This window comes from Coturnix japonica, chromosome 4 (assembly GCF_001577835.2).
Source record: "Coturnix japonica isolate 7356 chromosome 4, Coturnix japonica 2.1, whole genome shotgun sequence".
NCBI classification, from domain to species: Eukaryota; Metazoa; Chordata; class Aves; order Galliformes; family Phasianidae; genus Coturnix; species Coturnix japonica.
In genome coordinates this window covers 13,656,640-13,678,194 of record NC_029519.1, presented here as the reverse complement: position 1 = coordinate 13,678,194, position 21,555 = coordinate 13,656,640, and the positions used below count along the sequence as shown (strand labels likewise).

The window sequence follows — 21,555 nt, the reverse complement described above, 5'->3', positions numbered from 1 at the left end:
AGGGAGAGTATTGCTACTTGTACATGCCAGTGCTTTCACATGGGGTCTGAAAATCATTTGGTTTCTTCAGCAGTTACATTTGCACTTAAATACTGTTTAATCACCCAGGATCTGTCTTATGACTAGGAGCAAATTAGGAGAGAGTGCTTTCACTTTATATCATTCAGACAGAAATTAAGAAGTAAAGACAGTAATAATGAGTCCTAACAAAATTATACCTTTCTTAAAGTGAGGTTATAGTAACATGTTATCATTAGATAGCTTTTATTTTTTATTACATCCAGAAAAAATACAGAACAAGTACCAAACCTTTCACAAGAGCCATTTATATCAATAGAATTACATAAGCCATTATCAGATACAGAAGCCTCTCAGCAGTTCTCTGCACAATTCCAAAAACTGAACAATCATAAGCAAGGCATTAGTGAAACCAGCTAATCCAACAGACCCTCACCTGCCACTGTAAGTTAATATAAATATTTAAACCTACATAAATATATATAGGGAAACTATATTTTCAGATATAAAGCCCTATCAGAAGTACAAATACCTGGAATGAAAGTAACTGACTTAACTGATCTTTTCTAACCATACAGGAGTTCTGTAATAGTCCTGACATACCTTGACCATTGAGTATCTGAGGGCTGATGGAACATGGATCCAAAAAACTCCACTTTGCCCACAAATCTCCTAATTCACACGTCAATTTGAACTTTAATAACCAACTTGTCTTTTTTTTCCACACTAGTTTTAAAGCCAGTATTTAAGTATATTTTTGACTCCCCCCAGCAAGATACACTTCCAGGATTCAAATCAATGCAGGTTGGAGAAACTAGTGAAAACAGCTACTTTCAAGATCTCTACAGTAAAATCACCATCAGTATTTTTGGAAATTTTTTTTTTTTTTGTACACTGCTCCCCCATAGATAATAGTTCCACTTCTGCCTTGTTTCTTGCATGAAAAGAGCCAATACAAGGAATGCTGAGGTAGCCATGCTTGCGTGAGTTTTGCCTTTATTTAATCTTCAAAAGTTAGTTCTCCAAGTAAAACATTAGGCAACATTTTTACTTACACTGATAAATTACTGCAAGGCTATTTTATTCTTAAATATTGATTTTTAAAAGGGAATGCATGAGTTCCTTGATAAATGGACTCGAATATCAATCATGCAATTTACTCTGACATTGAGTGAAATACAAACACTTGAAGGATGAAAGAAGTAGGCACTTTTGAAGGTGGTAACTTGTTGAACACCACCAATAATATCACAGTATACACATGAAACATTGGGTGGCATACTTCAAATCAGTGCTGTTTCCATTGCAAGACAAAAGTGATGGTCACCAGTTACCAAAGCAGTATACAAGGTCCTAAACCAGCCTACATTAGTGAATCTCTTAGTGTTAGAAAAAACACTGTGGTAATTTTAAAACTTTGTAATTTTAAATTGAAAATACAGTAAAATACTGAGATATTTCAAGAAGCTTTAAAAACAATCACAAGCAGAAGTCTGGAACTGGAGCTAGATGATCTTCAGGGTCCCTTCCAACACAAGCCATTCTATGATTGCATGATTCTGAAGATACAAAGTAGATTGCACTAAATTCAGAGGTACCAACAGTTAATATTATTCTGAAGAAACAGCACACAGCTGTTAGAGTAGGTCTTCTGTAACCTTACTATAATTTTGGTTTTCCATGTTTTATTCATTTTAAGAGGCAGTATTAACTACATAATTATTGTTGTAATTCATTCCTTATGTTGCTATGGATAAAACAGTAACTTATCTGCAGTAATTATGCAATAGGCTGTAAGTAACAGAAATATGAATACTGCCAGTTTGTCCCACTGTGTTTCAGTTCTGCTACATAATTGTTAATGTTCACAACAGTGCAGTAATTGAATTACAGAACATTAGCCACATGATTATAATAATCATAAACTGCTATCAAATGGAAGACTGAATAAGGCTTCAAACACTGAAGTTATGAAGTTCATACTGAACAGTATCCTTCTCTTTAGAAAGAACTGCTTAATTTCCACCACAGTTGTAACTTTACAACAGGTGGCATGTTGAAGATTAACAGGTGAATCTTCCACTAAAACTGCTGTACATATATATACTTTGTTTTATTTGACTGCAACCCAAGATAGGTGGCTAAAGCAGCCAAGTTTCCAACCTTCAGAAACATTAAAACACCTATTTGAATTAGGCTGCTTTCTCAAGAGACACTGAGCAGAAACCAGTGCGGCTTTACATCCGGAGACTGCCTCACAAATCTGGAGGGATTCTTCTGATCCAACATGAGCTGACCATGTACATCAGGTATCCATCTTAGTCAAATACACCATTTCCATCATGAAGAGAAAGCAGCATTAACTAAGAAGAATTCATCAGGATAAAAGGCAGGTGCTTGAGATTCTGCAAGAATGACCCCTTTGACATGTTTCTGGTGATTAAAACTCCATATTTCTGACTATTGAATTGAGAAGAAGAGGAATCTTTCTCAATATAGAACTCATTTCTTAACAGCAGAACTGCATTAAGGTTAATAGTTAAATGCTCATTGCCTTTCAGGATTAATCCCTAACTTTTCTTTACTAAAATATACAAAATTTAAGCACAGTTTTGTCCTATAGTATCAAAGCACTACTGTACAGAATTATTTATTTTCTACAGTTTCCTTCATTTACTGAAATTCAAAGTCAGCAAGGCCAAAGAGACTATCAGCTGTGCTTCCAAGAGCATCCTGCTTTCATCCCAAATTCTTGCTTTGGGAGTCACTGTTTCTAATTAGGAAGACTCTACCACTGAGTTTTACTTCTTAAACGCAGATTTATTCTCATTAGCCATTTGTTGCATGGCATTTGTGGCATTTTTTGGAAAGATTAACTAAACATCAGGCAGAAGATCATGACTGAGAACATAACTGAGATTGAGATTATGTCTAAAAGACTTTTACAATTATTCTTCCAGAATATTTGCACCATCAGAAATACCTGAAGTCTAGACCAGCACAGGCTAAGGCCATACTATACAAAACTGGAAACATACAGGAAGCCCACTGGGGATTTATGCACCTGGCACCTCCAAGTTTTCTTCTGTCACTGGACAGCTCTCATGAGCCTTTTTAATGTGTGAAACTCTGGATTATTTGTGGTGAATAAAGCCCTTACAGATTACTCATTGTTAATTAAATAACTTGATTCTGTCCACTGAATCTAATGCATTAAAGTATTTAATGTTTGTTTGGTAAACTGCTTTGCTAAATGCTCCTTTGACTTTTATTGGTAATAAACATTAAGCATTTATGGACTGTGAAAGCAGTTTCACATCTAGCTTATGCTGTTACTATTTACAGTTTGTTAATGAAACACTATTAACTTGCTCCAAACTGCAAGTTGTTTTTGTTCTACTCCTTAATTTTTATTATATAGTATATGGATTAATTCAATGAAATCACATCAACTATAAGTAGCAACAGTAGTTGTTGCAAAAAGTTACACTGTCAAATCAAAATGTTTTCAACTCTGTAAAGTTCCAAGCAGTTCTTTTCGCTTTTATTCCTGCTTGTTACAAACATCCATTGCATCCTTTGCACTTGCCCACTCACAGCCTGTGCTCCACATGAAAAGGAGACGCTGCTCCCACGAGACCCTGGGAAAATAGTATTTGAGGCATGGATATTGAATGCCTTGGCTAAGTCTGAATTAAAGACTTTTCCATGTCACATTAGTAGCTAAAATATGCACACTTGAAAAATAATGAAGTGTTTTCTCACCAAAAAAGTACAAGTTATTGCTCCTTCTTTAAGCTGATGCAATAAAGCACTTGAAGTGTTCTTGAAATTTAAGAACTGTGCACGCAAGTGATCTGGGCCACTACAGAAGTAAAGATGAATTTCATCTGCCAAGCCTTTGCTGAGATAGCACCTCCTGTCTGTCCCACACAGCCAGCACCTGAGCCCAGGCCTCCACAGGGGGCTGTGTTCTGCATCTGAGGAAGGAGAACAGACATTGCACTTTGCAGTTGTTCAAAAGCATGTTTCCTCAACTGTTAGCCATGCATCGCAGCCACAGTTTCTAGGTATAACATGCAATCATCCTGTTTCCCTGCCTGGCCAGTGTTCGTGGGAGGAGCACACTGCCAAGACTTTTGAGTATTTAACATGCAATGTGGATCACACATCAAGTAAAAGACGGGCTGGTTTGGTGTTCTAATGCATTCACTTCTTGTAACAAAACCATTATTGTGACAATGCTGATCCATCTAAAGAAACAGTAATAGGGTGATTCATTATTCTCTTTAGAAGATACCCAATTTGTGATAAAATTCACAAAATAAATGGGATGACAATGGTTCCAGCTGTTGTGCACTTAAGAACGACAGCATATCAATCAAGCAATGAATACACAGTTTCATAATAGGTGATCTCTAAGACAGGCCTCAGGCAGATGCAGCTGTGGGTCAGAGCAAAGCCTGGCTAACAGGGGCTGCAGGCAGAGCCAGATCAGCACCTCTGACAACACTGTCAGACACAGTCACTTGGTCACCATTTGGCTGGGCCCTCTGCACGTATCAGAGATGGAAACCTGCACTGCTTGGCCTGTGCCTCCTCAGGGCTCAGCTCCCACAGGGATAAATCCAGCTACCTGCAGCAGAACAAGCCACAGGGCAACTGAAAGGAGCAGGTGATCAGGAGAGCTAATGAGCAGCTATGGGGCTACACATGTGTCCAAATTAATCCCTGCACTGAAGGGACAATGGGATAGAGCCACTTGGGAGCAACAGACCTACATTCACAGGGATCAGCCTCCCTGGGCTGCCTCTTGGATGCCTTCACTGACATTTTAAAGCCTCTACATCCAACTGGGTGCTGCTCAAGGTTGGGCTGCAGGATATTCCCTGTGGCTGTAGTTTGAGTTCTTTATTTCTCTTTAAGTTCCTTTAGATTAACATTGATTATAGTGGGATGCCCTTAGATAACAGTGTGAAAGTGTTACTAACTTACTGCTAGAGTACATTTTATCTTTGGAAAAAATCATGTATATGTGAAGACTTTAATCATCATTTATCCCACTATAGTGAATAAGCGTTAAGTGCAACATTAAGAAATTTTGATACTCAAGTCATACAATCATGGAGGGGGGGGAAAAAATCCTGCATTCTCCAACCCCACCACCCAAAGTCAGGCAGAGTAAGCTGAGAGATGGCTAAAAGAAGCTAATCTATTCTTAACCTTGCTTCATAAGTGACAGCAAAATTAAATGGAAGCAATCATGAATCATAGGAGGATCAGAGCTGGGTTACTAATTGGCCTATTTTCTGTACTCTGAGAATCCTCTTGAGCAATTTTCCTCAATTATAACCGCAAATCAGCATGTTATTTCCCCCTCATGAGCTACCCATTGCTTAAGGACTAACTAGGTGTCCCAGGATATTTCCTGATCTATTGATGGAGACCAATTCCTACTGTTAAATAATTACAGGAAGTTCAGAGGCCCACTTTGGGGGAAAAAATAATTCTATTTTACCTACTAAGACAAGGCAAATGAAAACCTTAATTATAGAGAATAAACCTTATTTCTACTAGTAGGCTTTCCTAATACTTGGGGATCTTCTTAGATCAAAGCTGAGGACAGCCTTAACAGAATATACTCAGCACTTCCTCTTCAGATATTGATTTCCCTTCAACACAAAGGCTATAATACAAAAACTTTGCCAACCAGAGTCCACTCAAAAAGAAGCACGACAGTTATTCATTGCTATTGTTCAGGGGCATCAAATATATGATTAAACTTGCACACAATTAGAGCAATCAGAGTATAGCTGTTTGCTTCTTTGCCGCATCTCTAGCTGCATACTAATCACACAATTTACATTTCACCTGTTACTAGTATTCAAGATGCACTATGATGTCTATTATTTAGCTAACATCAAATTTCCCTCATAATATGAAATACACCCTGAAAAGATGGAACATCTTTTCTAAAGGACAAATAACACCTCAAAGAGACTCCTCTGGAAAAAGCAAGATGACAGAACAATTGACACTTCTAAACAATATTATTTAAGTCTCATTTCACGCAGACAACAGAAACACTTAAACAAAACTGATCTGAAATAAAATAGAAGAAATCACTGTTTACACATTTCAGACCAGCAGTACTGTGTTGGAAAACAAAGTGCCTGGGATTTTCAGACAACAAGATGACAAAGTCTCCATAAAATAGCAGAACTGTGAGGAACACCATCACTTACAACTTTCAGTTTGTTGGTTGGTTTTTAAGTCTTTAGCAGGACAAGCTGCTGGCCTGCCCAGGGACTGAGCTGAGCTTGCTCTCGGAGCAATGCCTTCTAGCTCATTAGCAGCTATGGGCTCATTTTCCCTGGTGACACCTGTGAGGATTCTTCACCCATCTTTCACAGATACTTGACATTAGAGAAGAATTATTTTCCTTGAGATGCACAGAGCTATTTCTTTGCTGCTTGAGCTAAGAAAAAGTTGATGGAGTCAGCATCACATGCACAGGTTCAAAATCCATCCTATACCACAAAAAAGTTTGATATTGGAAAGACTTTTGTCTCAGGTAGTCAAGAACTGGGAAAAAAATAGTGAGAGAGATAAGAAACTGTTCTGCTTCAGTCACTTAAAGTGCTCCAAACACTGCTGTCAGTGTAGAGACTACTTTAAAGGTAGGCAGCCTGCCATAGACTAAAATGAAATATTTATTGGAGCATCATAAGGGATACTACAGATTTTTAAGGCTTAGTGTTAGTGACAGAAGTTCCTCAAACCTTCCACAGCATTTGGGGCTGTTGCACAGCAACCAGGACTGTCTACACCAGTGTCTGTTGCGTTGCTGCCCAAAGGTTGCTAACCAGCCAGCACACCTCCTCCTGAAGACTGTCTCAAGTCTTCCTGCAAATAATTCATTACCACATCTAAAAGCTGGATGATTATCTGATATTCTGTTTTGAATAAAGAAATCTAAATAGTGCTATTTAAGAAATTTCTATGTGTAGTACAGAGATTCTGCTCTGACGAATATTTGAAGTCGTCCTTCAAAAACTTCCAGCCATTTCTGGAAGCCTCAAAAATACTGACCACATTTCTCAGTACTGCATTGCTGCTCTCTAACAGATCCTGCAGGGCCTGAAGCACAGCAGTTTCATTAAAGGTGTTGAAATGGTCTGAAGTGGGTGCACCATACATGTTTAAATAACCTACTCCAAGTTGCCTCATATTCATTAACATCTTTTTACTGTAAAAACTGTGGGATATTCATAAGCTATATTCTAAATAAGTAGGCAGGGTGAAAAATGTTCTCACCTTAATCTCTTCAACACAAAAACATTCATCTGAGGTCAAAAGGGTAAGCAACACTCGAAGACAAAGGCAGAAGTAATGTAAAATATGCTTAAGCAAGTATATGATCTGCCTGTCCTTTTCTGGCCTTCAGTTTTACTGTGCTTTGGAGCTGAGCCATTGCTGCTCCAAAGCAGCAGCATGCATTCAGCTGTGAGCCACAGCACCTACTCTTCTCTTTTGCCTGCAGGGAATATCAGATAAGCATTAAAAAAAAGTAAGCATTAAGCTGTTGACTACAGCAGTGTTTTGCTGGTAGAACAGAGCACCATTCAGCTTACAGAAAGAAAATGAAAAGTATCAAGAGTACCCCAAGCACAGCCTAAGATTTATGGTTCTCTAGCCAAGATAAGTTGACAAAAAGTTAAGTGGTGGCATTTCCGAAGTGTGATCAGTGCAGCAGCACTGGACAAGAGACGCCTAAAATACATGTAAGATGTATGTACAGAAAGGCAGTCATTGTGCTGGGGTTTTCAGATTCCCACTTGCTACCTACATCCTAAAAAAGGAAGACTGTGCAGAGGCACAAGTACTCTGTTTCTTGCTACATACTTTGCCAAAAACTAAGGCTGCTCAATGTTTGTGTCTTCTCTATACCCTGTATCAGTATCTACTAGTCTAGATGATCTGTGCCTACCTTCATACTGGGTTAGTGGAGAGATTTGGGAAACCTTACAAAAGGAAGAGCATTTATATAGGACATGACAGTCTCTCTAATTGGGGGGAAAAATTACAGCAGAAAGCAACATTTGTTGCAAGAGACAGATGCACATTGAATTTGATAAACCACAGCTTACACGTAGATCAGGACACATGCTGCTGGGATGTTGATCTGCTCTGCAGAAAGCAAAAAAAAAAAACAAACAAACAAACAAAACAGCTTACCTTGATCAGTATATAAGCTCTCTCAGATTGGGCCACTGAATCATATATTATTTTAATTACTTATCTCTCCATTTATTGCACTTAAAACAAATAGTTGTGGCAATTTGTAAGCATACAGTCCCATATGGTAGCTGTTTGATGCTACCAAAGTAGAACTGATCCCAGCTCACAACCCCACAACTAATCAGGACACCATCCTCTCAGCTTGTTACCGCCACACATCCTCATGGCAGGAGTGTGCCAACAACCCCAAACCTCCTTTGGCAACCTTGTGAGGATCTCTACAGCTGCCCTCACCCAGATTAATCAGTGCTGTGAGTTGCACCCTTCTTGTGGAGGTCACTGCCCCTATCTGGGCATGGACAACATCCACTTCTAGATGACCTTCCTCTATAGAGCAGCCCCACTCTCACTGCCCCCTCCCAAAGAATCCCACGTATTCCTCCCTAAAAAGGCTCCTTTATGTATGACATCAAGTCAAGAATATACTGACCACATGCATGATGACAGCTACATGCAGTAGTGATACAGCTTTAAAAAAAAAAACAAAAACCTATAAATGGCATCAACTTGCATTAAACTTTTGACTTGAGGTGAGCATGGAGTAGACTTGACATCCTCATCTATTCAGGTCAGACATTTAACACTGCATGCTCCAGGTCCATCTCTCCCCAAGGAAAGGCTGTTCTTCGTTAATGAATGCGTACGCTCACTTTATATTTTCCCAAAGCCCAAAGAGGTTTAGTTTGAGCTTGGCTGATATCCAACCCAATCTGCACAGAAACACGAGATGACTGCGAACACACTAATCAAAAATGTAGAGTAAGGAAAAGTACAGAGAATTACCCTTTAAAAGAAGAGTCTGATTCAGTTTCTTCCCCTTCCCTAGTTTTATACCTATGTGGTGTCAGTAATATTACTTCTATTCATCCATGGTATGGGAAGGAAATAATTAGAATTTGAGTGCATTTAAAACATGAAACCAAAATACAGAAAGCTTACATAGTGAGATTATGTACTTACACAGATAGACTCTTTGAGTTTAAGAGTAAACATAGGAGAATAAGATCCAAAATTAAGACCTGAATTTGACACTAGGCATGTCAGATTAAAGAAAATGGGACAAAAATACAACTCCTCGCAGCAAGACAGGCAAGTGATTTATTTTTCCTTTGAAATTCAATAAGGTGATCTTTTTTGTTGGTATTTCTGTGAGGGTTTAAAGATTATGTTCAGATAGTTAAAGATGACTACAGAGGAAACTAAATGCCTAAAAATGACCTGTGTCTGGTTTACAAAAAATAAATAAATAAATAAAATCAATATAATTCAGTCTACATACTGGAATAAAACCATGTAAACCTAATATGAGGATACTTTGGATTGGATTACACTTGCTTTTTTCAACATGGGCAGTCTCAGATGATATATTTATTACACTAATGCTTGGAAACACCCAACAAAACAGAATTAGAAGCACAACTCCAATACTACAAAAGTGCTGGATGGTAGATAGGCTCATTAAACTACTTTATAAGGTCAACTTCTGCATCTTTCAGGTAAAGAAAATGCTCTATGCACATCTATTGGATCTTTCTGCCAGCTCTGCCATACCTAAATGAGTAACCTCACAACATACACAGCTGTATTAAAAACAGAAGAAAGAATTTTGTATTAGACACTTCTCAGAAGCAAATCCCTAGCTCCTCTAGGTGACTTCTTTTCAAAGAACTGATACAGACTGTAAATCTTCTGTTTGGAGTCCATCTCCTGTTAATCTCCTTGCAAGACTGCATGGAGCCTCACTTCATCTTCAAAACTCTAATGAGTTCTTTGATTTTATTAGATGTGCTCATTGATTTCATTTAGTGATTTATACATCGGTTATCCTCCTAGCAATTAGGTATTTTTCCTTCTGAAGGTAAGACAAATTACAAAGACAGCCCACAACAGGTCGCACAAAACAACCACAGCATCTCCAAGGAGACATTAAGTACCCAGTTGTGGGAACAAAGTAACCAGAGAGAAATAATACAACAAAACTGAAACCAATTAGGGCACTTCGCATTATGGATTGAAACCCAAGCACCTAAAAGATTAAAAGTGAGCTTCAGAAACAGCTAAATTGGTGAGTCATTCTAATAAGACCAGCAAGCTTTGTGCAATGGTTTACTGCAAAGTTCCCACAGTTCTCAGGCTGTGCATTTCCAGCTGAGAATTGGGGACAGATGCAACAGGCACAAAGGGCTCAGTCTACCACTTTGAAGACCTGAGCCCTGTGAAGCAAGATGGAATCAGCATAAGATCATTCTTTCCCCAGAAGACCAAGTGCTCTAGAAGAAATGGCGAAATGATGTTTACATATCAGAACAAATGCTGAGTTTCAGGATACAGGAGAAGGAAAAAAAAAAATAAAAAAAAAATCTACTTCTCTCTGAAAATTGGCAGGAGCAATCCCAAAGCAGAAAAAACAGATTTATCTCAGATAATTTGTACTTCAACATGAGCTTTATTACACATAGCATTAGAGGAATTAACATTCCACTAACAAGTGGAGAAATAATTCTTTGGGAACCCCCAACTGTTGCTAGTTAAGAGACCTTCTTCAGCTCCATCTGGACATACTCTAGCTTGCTTCCAAAGAAACCATCACTGTTTCTTAAGCAACAGTTTTTACATACAATCATTCCAACATCAGAAGGGAAAGGGTAAGAAAAAGTAGTATCTTATGTATTGTAACAGGTAATCTGGAGGATTCTCTTACGGTAAAGAAATCAGACAATAAAATTCAAACACAGAATCTGTTCAACGTGCTGAGAATTAATGAGCTGGAAGCAATCATTGAATCATAAAATAATTAAGATTGGAAAAGACCTCTAAGATCATCTAGTCCAATCACCCATCTTCCATCAATATTGCCCACAGTCCTTAGTGACACATCTCCATGTTTCTTGAACACCTCCAGGGATGGTAACCCCACCACCTCCCTGGACAGGCTGTGCCAGTGCAACATCACTCCTTCTGAGAAAAAGTGTTTCCTAATAACTGAACCTCTCCAGGGTAACTTGAGTCCATTCCCTTTTGACCCATCACTGTCACCTGGGAGAAGATGCTGACCTCTGCCTCACCACAATCTCCTTCCAGCTGGTTGATGAAAGCAATAACATCTTCTCCAGTACTCAAGAGGAATAATATTTCAGTGTTTCCCCCAGAAAACGCATGGGCTGTACCCTCTCTCAGCAGGGGAGCTGCATTATTTGCTTAGGAAAGGTCTGAAGCCACATCCCCTTCAACATACAACTGAGGTCTTGCTGCCTCAGTCCCGCACATGCTCACCCAAACTAGTCCCAGTCCCTCAGAATCTGCTGCACAGGGGCAATGGACTTCAATTACACCCTGCTATCCTCTGTATTCTGCTACATGGAAAAGCACTGAAAAGAATTCACCACTGAAAGAACGAGGGGAGAGAGCAAGCTCACAAGCACACCTCCTCTTCTGTGCATTGTCCCCATTAATATCAGCAGCTATTCTGCTAAGCTGTCACTCGAGGGGATAATTAAACTCTTGCTGTTCCCAGGCTCCCGCACCACCCGCTCCTCCCTGCTCACAGCCATGCAGCAAGGCCACACGGGAGGGACCTCAAACCTTTCCCAGAGTCAGCAGCACTGCCCACCTTCTGTTAGTTTTCAAACATCAAAGCTGCCCTTATTTCAACATTTACTAAAGAACCGTTGAGGTCATGGTGAAACTGGGACAACCTTGATAGTAAGTTTGAACATAGGAGATAAATGATTAAAAGTTCTCAATGTAAGAGTACTGTCTTTCCTGAAGGTGCTGCCTGCTTATATTGATGAATTTCCTGCTCAGTGGTGTATAGCACCACTTCAGGCTGCAGTGCAGTAAAGAGAAATTCCCTGAAAGCTGCTCCAATGGCACTGCAACACAGCCTGGGTAGGAAGTCATATAAAGCCACATCACTCAAAGCACTGAGTGCCACACTGGCAGTGGTTTTAATTTATTGAAGCAAAGGAGACGACCAATTTAAGTCTTGCTGTAAGAATTATCAGAGCTGTTCAAAAGAAAATGCACACGTAGGGGGACAAATGATTAGGTCCCACTAAAGTTCCTCCAGTTGTTTTCATTCATAAGCAGATCTGCGCTCCCAAAAACTGCCTGGTGGGTCAGAGACATTTCAAAGCTGCTGCAGAATACCAGTACAAAGTGCAGGGCACAAGCAGAAGACATACAGCCTCCCCTACCCAGCCCTATACCAGGAGGCCACCTGCTTTCTATTGCACTACTTCACACCAAGGGGGCTGAACCCACACAGAGTACATAAATCAGTAAGTGGTAACACCTGGTGCTGTGTGGCTAGGTGAGCCAGACTGAGAATCAAAAGCATCAGCACCAGAGCCATTACTGATGGGCTATGATCTTCTTTCTTCTGAATTCTTTAGCTTGTTAAATGTAATTAAATATAAAATCTTTATAAATTATCCAGTATTTAATCCAAAGTAACAGGGTCATGCCAGAGCAGCATATGCATATTGACTAGACTTGAAAAGTAGCAACAGTAGAAGAAAAAAAAAAGCCTGCTTTCTCCACTACTTATCATAGGGCAATCACAGGTCAAACGTACCCAACAAAACACAAACAACCCTCCGCTGTGCAGCATAATGAAACACAGCTAGGAACCAGCCATCGATGAAGCAATCAATAACTCACACATCTGAAGAAAGCAAGTAGGCTGTAACATCATCCATACGCCTGACATTCGCCAGCAATAACATTAATCCCTAGATGAAGCCTGCTATACCTTTAGATACTTTGTCCCCCAAAGAAGCATCCATAGAATTAATTACAATGTTGATTCTGAATAGTGCCTCAAATTGGAAATTAGCCTAGTGTTTAAATTAAGCAGTAGATTGAAATAGCTAATTGTTTAATCACAAGCTGATAACAAAAGAGCCACTGCGACTGACTATAAAAAAAGTTTGTGCTGCTTATCACCTCAATGTGACTGATGTTCAGAGTTACTGAGTACGTGCTAATTCCTACAGCATAGTTAGCAGCTGAGGGTTCAAGGTTCTGAGGTTCAAGCATAACATCTCTCATTCCTTCCATCAGTGATCTGGGGCAGTTTGCAGGTAGCACACTCTGTGAAGATGCAGGCACTCAGTCACTCAGACATCAGCTACGATCCCACTCCCATTCCAGCTCTCATGAGCAGTCCCCTCGTCATCTCCAACACTGAGCAGCACAAGTAAGGAGAAAAAAAGTGAGCAAAAAGGGGCTGGGAAGACACAAAACCCCAGCTGAACTCAGGCAGAGAGAACAAAGCTCTCCTGAAAGCTGTCTTTGACCAAACACTTCATTTGCTTTTCACAGTAACAAAAGCCATGATTCAGACCCTGCCGATTTGGAGATGTCGAAGTAAAAGTCTGGACAAGGAAAAGACAGCAAAAGCAATAGCTTCATGCCACATACGTTCCTCTGCAATGAAACACTAGGCACACAACTTAAGAAAAACTGCTCAAAATTTCTCCCAGAACACTTGACTGTTGAATGCTCCTCGCGTTGCAGGACTATGGAACAATAGGAGAAGCAGAAGCAAGAGAAGCAGAGAAATCACCGTGTCAAGGCAGAGAATGGGAGTGAGAAGCAGCTACCAGAAATAGCCACAAAATGCAGATTTCTGTAAAAGGATGAATTTGAGGTTTTCACTGGGGCAAAGAAGGGAAGAAAAATGTTAAGGAGTCCCATCTCTCTGCCCTCCTCCTGCAGAGCCTGCACAGCCACTGCCTCTGTTAGCAGGGTAGGATTTCTGGCTACTTTTCATTAATCACTCTACATAGAGCTCCATAAATAAAATGGCTCTATCACTCAGTACAATCTGTAAGAGTTATCTCTATTGTATTAGCAGAAAGGCTAATAACATTAAGAGAGGTAAAGCAGAGACTTGAAGTTGAGGGAGTGTCAGAAATCAGCTTTGTAATCTCAGCTCACACCTCTAGGAACATTTAACAAGAACCACAGAACGGTCTGAGTTGAAAAGGACCACAATATCATCTAGTTTCAACCCCCCTGCCATAGGCAGGGTCACCAAAAACTAGACCAGGCTGCCCAGATTTACATCCAGCCTGGCCTTGAATGCATCCAGAGATGGGATGCTTAGTTTATCACTTACTGCTCCAGAAAGGCTATTTCCTATGTCATACCATGAAATAATGTAGGAACGGCAAGAGTTACCAAACCAGAAAGCATTACAGGGATAGTTTCTGCAGACTTGAGATCTAGACCTGTTCCTGAGAACACAAAGGCACATCTGATGGAGGTGACACTTAACTGCCAGATTCCAGCCTCCTCTCCAAATTAAATAGGAAACCATCATTTCAAGGAGATGTACTTAACACAGACCAAGCTTTAGTTTCTCCCAAATTCATTCCCGTAACGGCTGAAATACAATCCTTTAAATACTCCTAAAATGGGAAACTGCAAGTGCAGCAAACATCCAGCCAAGAGACATAAAGCAGAAAGGCCATGCTCACAATTACAGGAGGACACAGCTGCATCACTGCAGCAGTTGGGCTGCAAACCAAGCAGCACCTCACACACCATTTGCTAGTTGCCACAACAGTGCCCTCACACCTCTGCTCCCTCCCAGATAATCCTGGTGACCACCAAAAAAAAAAAAAAGAAAGAAAGAAACAGCTGCAGAAGCACTTTTAAGTTTACTGGTTTCTACAGCAAAAGCCCACAAACTTGATGCACACGTGCCTGGTTAAGGCCACAGTCCTTTCCTACTTGCTGAGCAGTAAATATTTGGAGAAACAATTCCACAGAACTACAGGCCAAAGTATGTTGTTACATTTGCTAACAGGAATATATTTGTGCAAATGTGCATCTGTTCAGGGCAAATTAGGGTCTCCAAGCTGTTTTCATATTTGGCTTAAACATTATTCCACCAAGATCCTTGTAATGGGCTCCTAAAACAAAAGGCAATTGCCAAGTTAAGCCTATCTGGAGTTCATTGCTTTCTCCAAGTTTCACTTCCCTACTCAGTTTTGCCACAGCTTCCTGATAACTTGCCTTTGACTCTTAATACCTGTTCAATTATCTAATCCCTGGTGCAACTCACATCAATACTGCATAATACTGCATGCCCTCCAAGGGCAGCGAGCAACAACACAATTCCCTGGGCTGCAAATTACAAAGGATGCTGCTCACTCAAACTCTGTGCATGGCTGTGCCACCTTCCCCACTCCAGTGCTGAATGAATTTGCCCACAGTGACACGAAGATTTTCCTGGGTGAGCTCTGCTGGCTTGTGACAGGAACATTAAAGAGGTGGCTGGCCTTGTTTTGGCCTAGCCACAGCCTACATGTGGCAGCCGCTTGAGTTAGCACGCCTGGAACAGTCCCTGCTCACCTCTGCCAGATTCCCAGGGCAGAGCACCCCAACCCAAGTAGAACTAGAGACAGATGTTTATTTTACTTTTTAAGTTATAGTAAGGTCTAACTTTTATAATAGATTACTCAGAGTATAGTGTTTTCTATTATTCCAGCAAGCCATTTGATGCATTATTAATTATATGAGGAATCTAGGATACAATGCATAATGAAGTCAAAGCAACTAAGCACAAGTCTTTACGCACATTTAGACAGTCACTCTGTATTTTCAAGGTAGAAAGAAAAGCAAAACAACATGCTGCAGAGCTACAGGGATATGGAAGTGCTCAGAATGCACACAGGAGGTCAGAAAGAAGTTCAACTGAAGCTTATAAATATGTAGCTTCTGTAAAACACAGAAGAAAATTCATAACATTCCCAGTAAGTTTAAGTTTGTTTAATCACGAAATAAGTGAGTGCAATATTAAATGCAGAGAATTAGGAACAAAAGAGGCAAGGAAGAGGTCACTATGGGAACAAGCTATCCTACCCAGAGTAACACAGCACCTCCCCACTTGCCCTTTCCATAAGCTCATTATCTCTTTTCATACTGATTTATAACCACAAAGATAACTTCAACCAATATTCGTATATCAAGGGGTTCTTTCCAGTACTGAGAGTAAATACTTTGTAAGTGAAATATCTAGTAGATATATATCTCTGAATAAAGTCAATCAGTTACAAGAACCTCCTACAATGCATCCTCCCTCCCTCCACAATATGGATAAAAGTTGACAGTTCAGGGACACAGCTGGAGTAACCACCACTTACCTTGCTGAGGGAGCCCAGTTTCAAAGCCCAACAGCATGCTGCCCATCACTCTGTACTCAACTCTATCAAGCACTGCCTCAATAGAGATGCCAACAAGTACCGATCTAAACCAAAGCAAGAAAATAGAGACAAAAAACTTGTATACAATCAGCACCTTCTAGTATTATTCCAGCTATTGCTTAGCTCTCATCCAGTCATCATGCTGGCAATTAGTATACCCCAAAGCGGCTAACCTTGAGAGATACAGCACATCACCAATAAGGCACCACTAAAAGCTTTCTCTTCTTTCTGCCCCTTCTTCCCCCAACCCAGGCTCAGATCCCCAAAACTCACTTCACTTCAAACAGCCCAACTGCATCTGAGGAGTACCTTTATAGCCTGTTCCTTCACACCTGAAGTGAGTTGTTAGCGATCATGCTATACACATGACATCCATCCCATCGGAGCATGCACCTGCTCACAGGTACCCACCCTACTTTGGGTTGATTACCACCAGTCAAGTCCAATAAGCTCACACAAGAGGAAAAGTAAATCCAGTATTTCTTAGTGCGTTGTGTTTTTCTAGCTGACAAAAGTAAAGAAGACTGAAATTGTTTTATTGAACAAAACATCAAATTTTTAGAGAGAGAGAATGAGGGGCAAAGATTGTGAACTGATGTTAGTGAAGGAATCACTGACAAAAACTATTTCAGCTGCAGGAAAAGGAGACATTGAAAACTAATTAGAGATGTAAAAGGATACAAAACTCAACAGACATCATTACATATGCTAGAGCGGTCTTGAATGAAGCCTTTGGAGATCAAGATCCCAACTCAACTGAACAGAGCAGTGCACGCAGTCCTCTACCAAGAGCTCTGGCTAATCTCTATTAATTCTACTTTAATAGCAAGCTAGCAATAAAGGTGCTGATGCTAATTGCTGAGCATTTCTTTCCTCAAATCAATCCTTAATGCTGACCACAATAAATGAGTTAGGCTTTTATATAAAATTCATACTTAAAATTGCTATGAATCTTCCTAATGTGTCATTTGACATTTGATATTACTTGGCTGTGGACCGGCTTTGAATATTTTATGAAATATTTATGGTAGAAGGGGATATGGGATTCATAAGAGCAAGACACATACAATATGCTGAAGATTAGTGACAATTACCACAAGGGTAAAATTAGTAAAATCAACCATCATTTTCCTGTGAAAAAAATGACCTTAATTGGTGGCGGGTGGATATTTCTTCCATTTTCATACTATGCTTTGTTGGGGCTTATTTGCATATTTTTCTTCACTTTTGCAGCATGAAATAAAATTATTTTTAACCCCTTGGCTAATTAACTCCTGGCAAACAGAGAAATGTCAGGTTCTCTTTAAAAAAACGTTTGTTTAGGTTTCCTTTTCATCTCCATAAATTTTTCTAAAGAAGAGAATAATAATTACATACACATCATCCCACTAATGTGCAACAGATTGTGAGCACGTAGAAGTGGAATTTGGGGAAAAAAAATTGGTTTGTTTTGCTGTCCTTGCTAGAACAGGAATTGAATTCAAAATGTTTGATCAAAAATTACTGTAGAAGGCCACAATTAGAATCATAAAATCACAGAATCCTTAAGAGTTGGAAGAGACCTTTAAAGGCCATCTGGTCCAACTCCCCTGCAATGAACAGGGACACCACAGCTAGACCAGGTTGTCCAGGTTACATTAGTTGTCCAGGTTGTCATTAGTTAGGGGTGTACAATAAGTGTGGAATACTCAGGGTGGTAAGAATAAGTCAAAGTCTGCTTGCCTACATGGCCACAGCAGCCTCTAAAGCCGTGTATTTGCCTGTGAGCTGGAGTCTGACTTGCATAGCATGTCTGTAGTCAGAGTTGTGCAACACGGTGCTCGAAGCAAGGCAATGGCTGAAAGCCCCCAAAATCCATTCTGGCAGACCTTGGTACCAGGGGTCAGCTCCCTTTGCTTTCAAGGAAGTCTGGATGGGGTTCCATGAAATGACCTTCTATTTTACTCTGAGTCCCTGCTTATGGGACTAAAGAAAGCAACTCAAACACACTTGATAATACTAGCATATAATTGCACTACTGCAATGCATGTAGCACCTAAGTGTTAAATGAAAATCCAAAGCATTCTGCTGGCTTGATTGGGAATTAGCATTCCCACAGAAATTTACTCTGTTATCTTCCTTCCCCATTTCCCATGGGAAGGATGGCATCTTTAGGACTCTCTAAATAATTTATGTATACCCGATGCTTATTTACTTTTTCAACAATAAGATTCAAAGCTGCTTAATGCCAAGTTTCCCTTCCCCACCAAATCTGTTTTTTACGCAAATGCTTGAATGCCAGTGATTTCACTCTCCCTTGTCCCCAGGGGTTTAGGTGCTTCAAATCCTAATGGGATTATGGCTTAAACAGGGCGACATATTCTACATAATAACATCCCACCTGAAGGCTTTGTGTTGTTTTTATCAGGGAGCAGACCTAACAGCTGTCTCTAGAGAAAAATAAATCCATATACATTTAAGCAAGTAATATAATTCCTTTGGAGACTCTAAGTTTCTCCCCAAGTGCATCCATTCAACTGCCATTAGCATTTAAAGGGATGTGAGGCAGGGAGCGATCTCTGAGCCTGTTTCTTTGCTGTTGTGAATATCCAGACTGCAGAAATGTTAATGTTTTTATGTATTACCTCCATCTGCTTCAATCCTGTTAAATTTAGGTGTGCTATTTTTAAATGTGAATAGGTTTGAATTAGTATATGCTTTGCCTGTTGCTTAGGCACTATTCATTTTCTTCCAGCAGTCACATCTGTCCTTGCTTTCATTAGCAAAGGGTACTTTTTACTTACTTTTTGAATTATAATATTGATTTTTCCCCCAGCGCTGCTGCCTGTATAGTATATTTCTAAAGGACTCCACAAGTTTAAACCCCTGAAAATGGGGTGTGTAATGGAAGTGCTGGCACATCCTTAACGACATCGTCACGAGCTGCGGTGCCGCACTAAGTGGATTGAGCCACACTGACCCTGCAGAATCAAGGTCCGATCGCTTTGAAATACAATTTCAGCAACACCGTTATGGGGTGATACACTGCTTGGATCAAAATAAATGCTATGAAATTCAAATGAGCCATCACAAGGGGTAAGTATACAGCTGCAGTGCTGGGAATGGCTCACAAATCAATCATCCCATGTGCGAACAGAATTTCCAGGTTGGTTTCCTACATTTTTTTTTTATTTTTGAGGCTTTCTTTGAAATTGAAATCTCCTCATTTGTAACATCTTTGCCCTTGGATCTTCCTTCTTCTCTAAACGCCCACTCATTCCTCACAATTCCTTTGACCCCTGCTGTTTTCCAGCCCTCCCTCTCTCAGTGCACTTTCACAAAGCATAAGGCACAGTGGCCAAGTCCATCGCACCACGTTCTGCTGGTTCAGGGCCATGCCTTTGGAGCAGCCCTCAGAGCCCTTTGGAGGTTTCTGTAGACTCTATCGTCACTGTCATATTTTAGCATTTCTGGTGTAATTGTGTTTCCTTCAATAAGCACTACACCAGAATGCGTTTCTGTGGATAAGCATATACAGACAACATCATACAAGCGTGCTGAGGACTTTCCTAAAGAACAAAAAAAAGCAATCCAGGAAGCCTTGGAGGCATTCTGGCTTCACTAATACTCATATATTAGAACAAATAAATGTGGATTTGTTGGATTATATCCAAGTGAAATACCACATCAGTCAGTGGTTTTCTTTTGAATGATTCAATATTGTACCAAAATAATTTTAGTGCTGCTATTTAGGGGGAAAATATGATCAGAGAAAAAGCAGAGGGAATATACAAACCTGCAAGCTATGCAGAAAATGGGAATGAAACACACCTACACACCTGCTCTTCTTGGTGCTCATTTCCTCACCTCAAGACTCCAAAACATTGGTGGTGGAAGTGCTGAGGAGCAGCACCTGACCTCTCCGATGTGCTCCTTGTGAGGTACTTCACAATGAATACCCTGGGTTGTTGGATAGAACCAGCCCTCAGCAACTCCTGCACTCGGCCCATGGATTGTCCTAACCTTCAGCATCTCTGGTGACTGCTCCAGTGACCCCACATCTGCACAGGCTTCAGGACAGGCTGGCAGGTCACACACCAAAATACCAAAGGTCCACATGGCTTCACTCAAAGATCAGTTGAAAAACCCAATCCTCCAACATCTTCCTACCCAGGTGCTGGAAGCGAGGGGGTTAATTGTATAGTTCTATGCAGTTACGTTTTGCTTTTGAAAAGCTAGATTTTTGAGATAGTCATTAAAAGATGAATTTAGCCAGTGTCCTTGAGACAGTTAATGAGATATGCTAATTCAAAATAAATAGGTCTGGTATGAATTCTTGATAAGAAAACATCTGCTTGGATCAGTTGCTCGCTTTTGGGGGAGGTAACTGGGTCTGAAGAAAGCGAGCTGTGATAAGGAGTACACAGCAATAATGAAGGCAACATTATAAAAGAACTGATTGTTTTTCAAATTAGCCCTAGAAGAAATTTCTTCCATCTGATTTCTTTCAGATGTAGAAAGTGAGAGGCCAGGAAGCATCAGGTAGAGTGAAAATAGAGCCTCAATGTCCATGAAAGCTGCCAGGGAGCAACGATGTACTGAGGCATTACATTCTACCCAAATAGCTAAAGGATATCAGGCAATGAGGATGGATTTTGCTCTGGAAATCACCACAAGAAGGAACTGAAAGTGAGCATCACCCACATATACCAAGGAGCATTCAACCCCATTGTGCCCCAGCACAGTGCAGTGTGGGAGGCAGACCATGAGCTCCTCACCAGCAGAATGGCTTCACACTGCTGGAACGCATACAGATTTCAGACCCAAAGTTGTGCAGCTGTTATTCTTGTTGTTGGTTTGTGCAGTTTTTTTGCACTCAGTCACAGTCATGTGCTGTTACGCTTTTGTACAGATGTCCTTGCACCATTCTTCATGAGAGACAATAAGACCACAAAAAAAGTCACAAAGCAGGGAAGGATGGTGGAAGAAATGTCATTGCACCTTCCTATCTGGTCAGATCTTTTCCACAACTCAGTGCCAT

The 21,555-nt window shown here is 40.3% G+C and overlaps 1 long non-coding RNA gene across 2 annotated transcripts; it reads right to left on the bottom strand.

Moving 5' to 3' along the window:
- Positions 1 to 247: 247 nt before the first annotated feature.
- LOC107312901 lies at positions 248 to 16,802 on the bottom strand. 2 transcript variants are annotated; one of them, XR_001554689.2, is made up of 4 exons: positions 16,709 to 16,802; positions 16,476 to 16,579; positions 3,784 to 3,998; positions 248 to 1,577 (listed from the first exon to the last, which is right to left on the bottom strand). It is a non-coding gene; the product is annotated as an uncharacterized LOC107312901 (long non-coding RNA). The 2 variants fall into 2 exon arrangements; XR_001554690.2 differs by lacking the exon at positions 248 to 1,577 and adding an exon at positions 3,505 to 3,659.
- Positions 16,803 to 21,555: the final 4,753 nt, after the last annotated feature.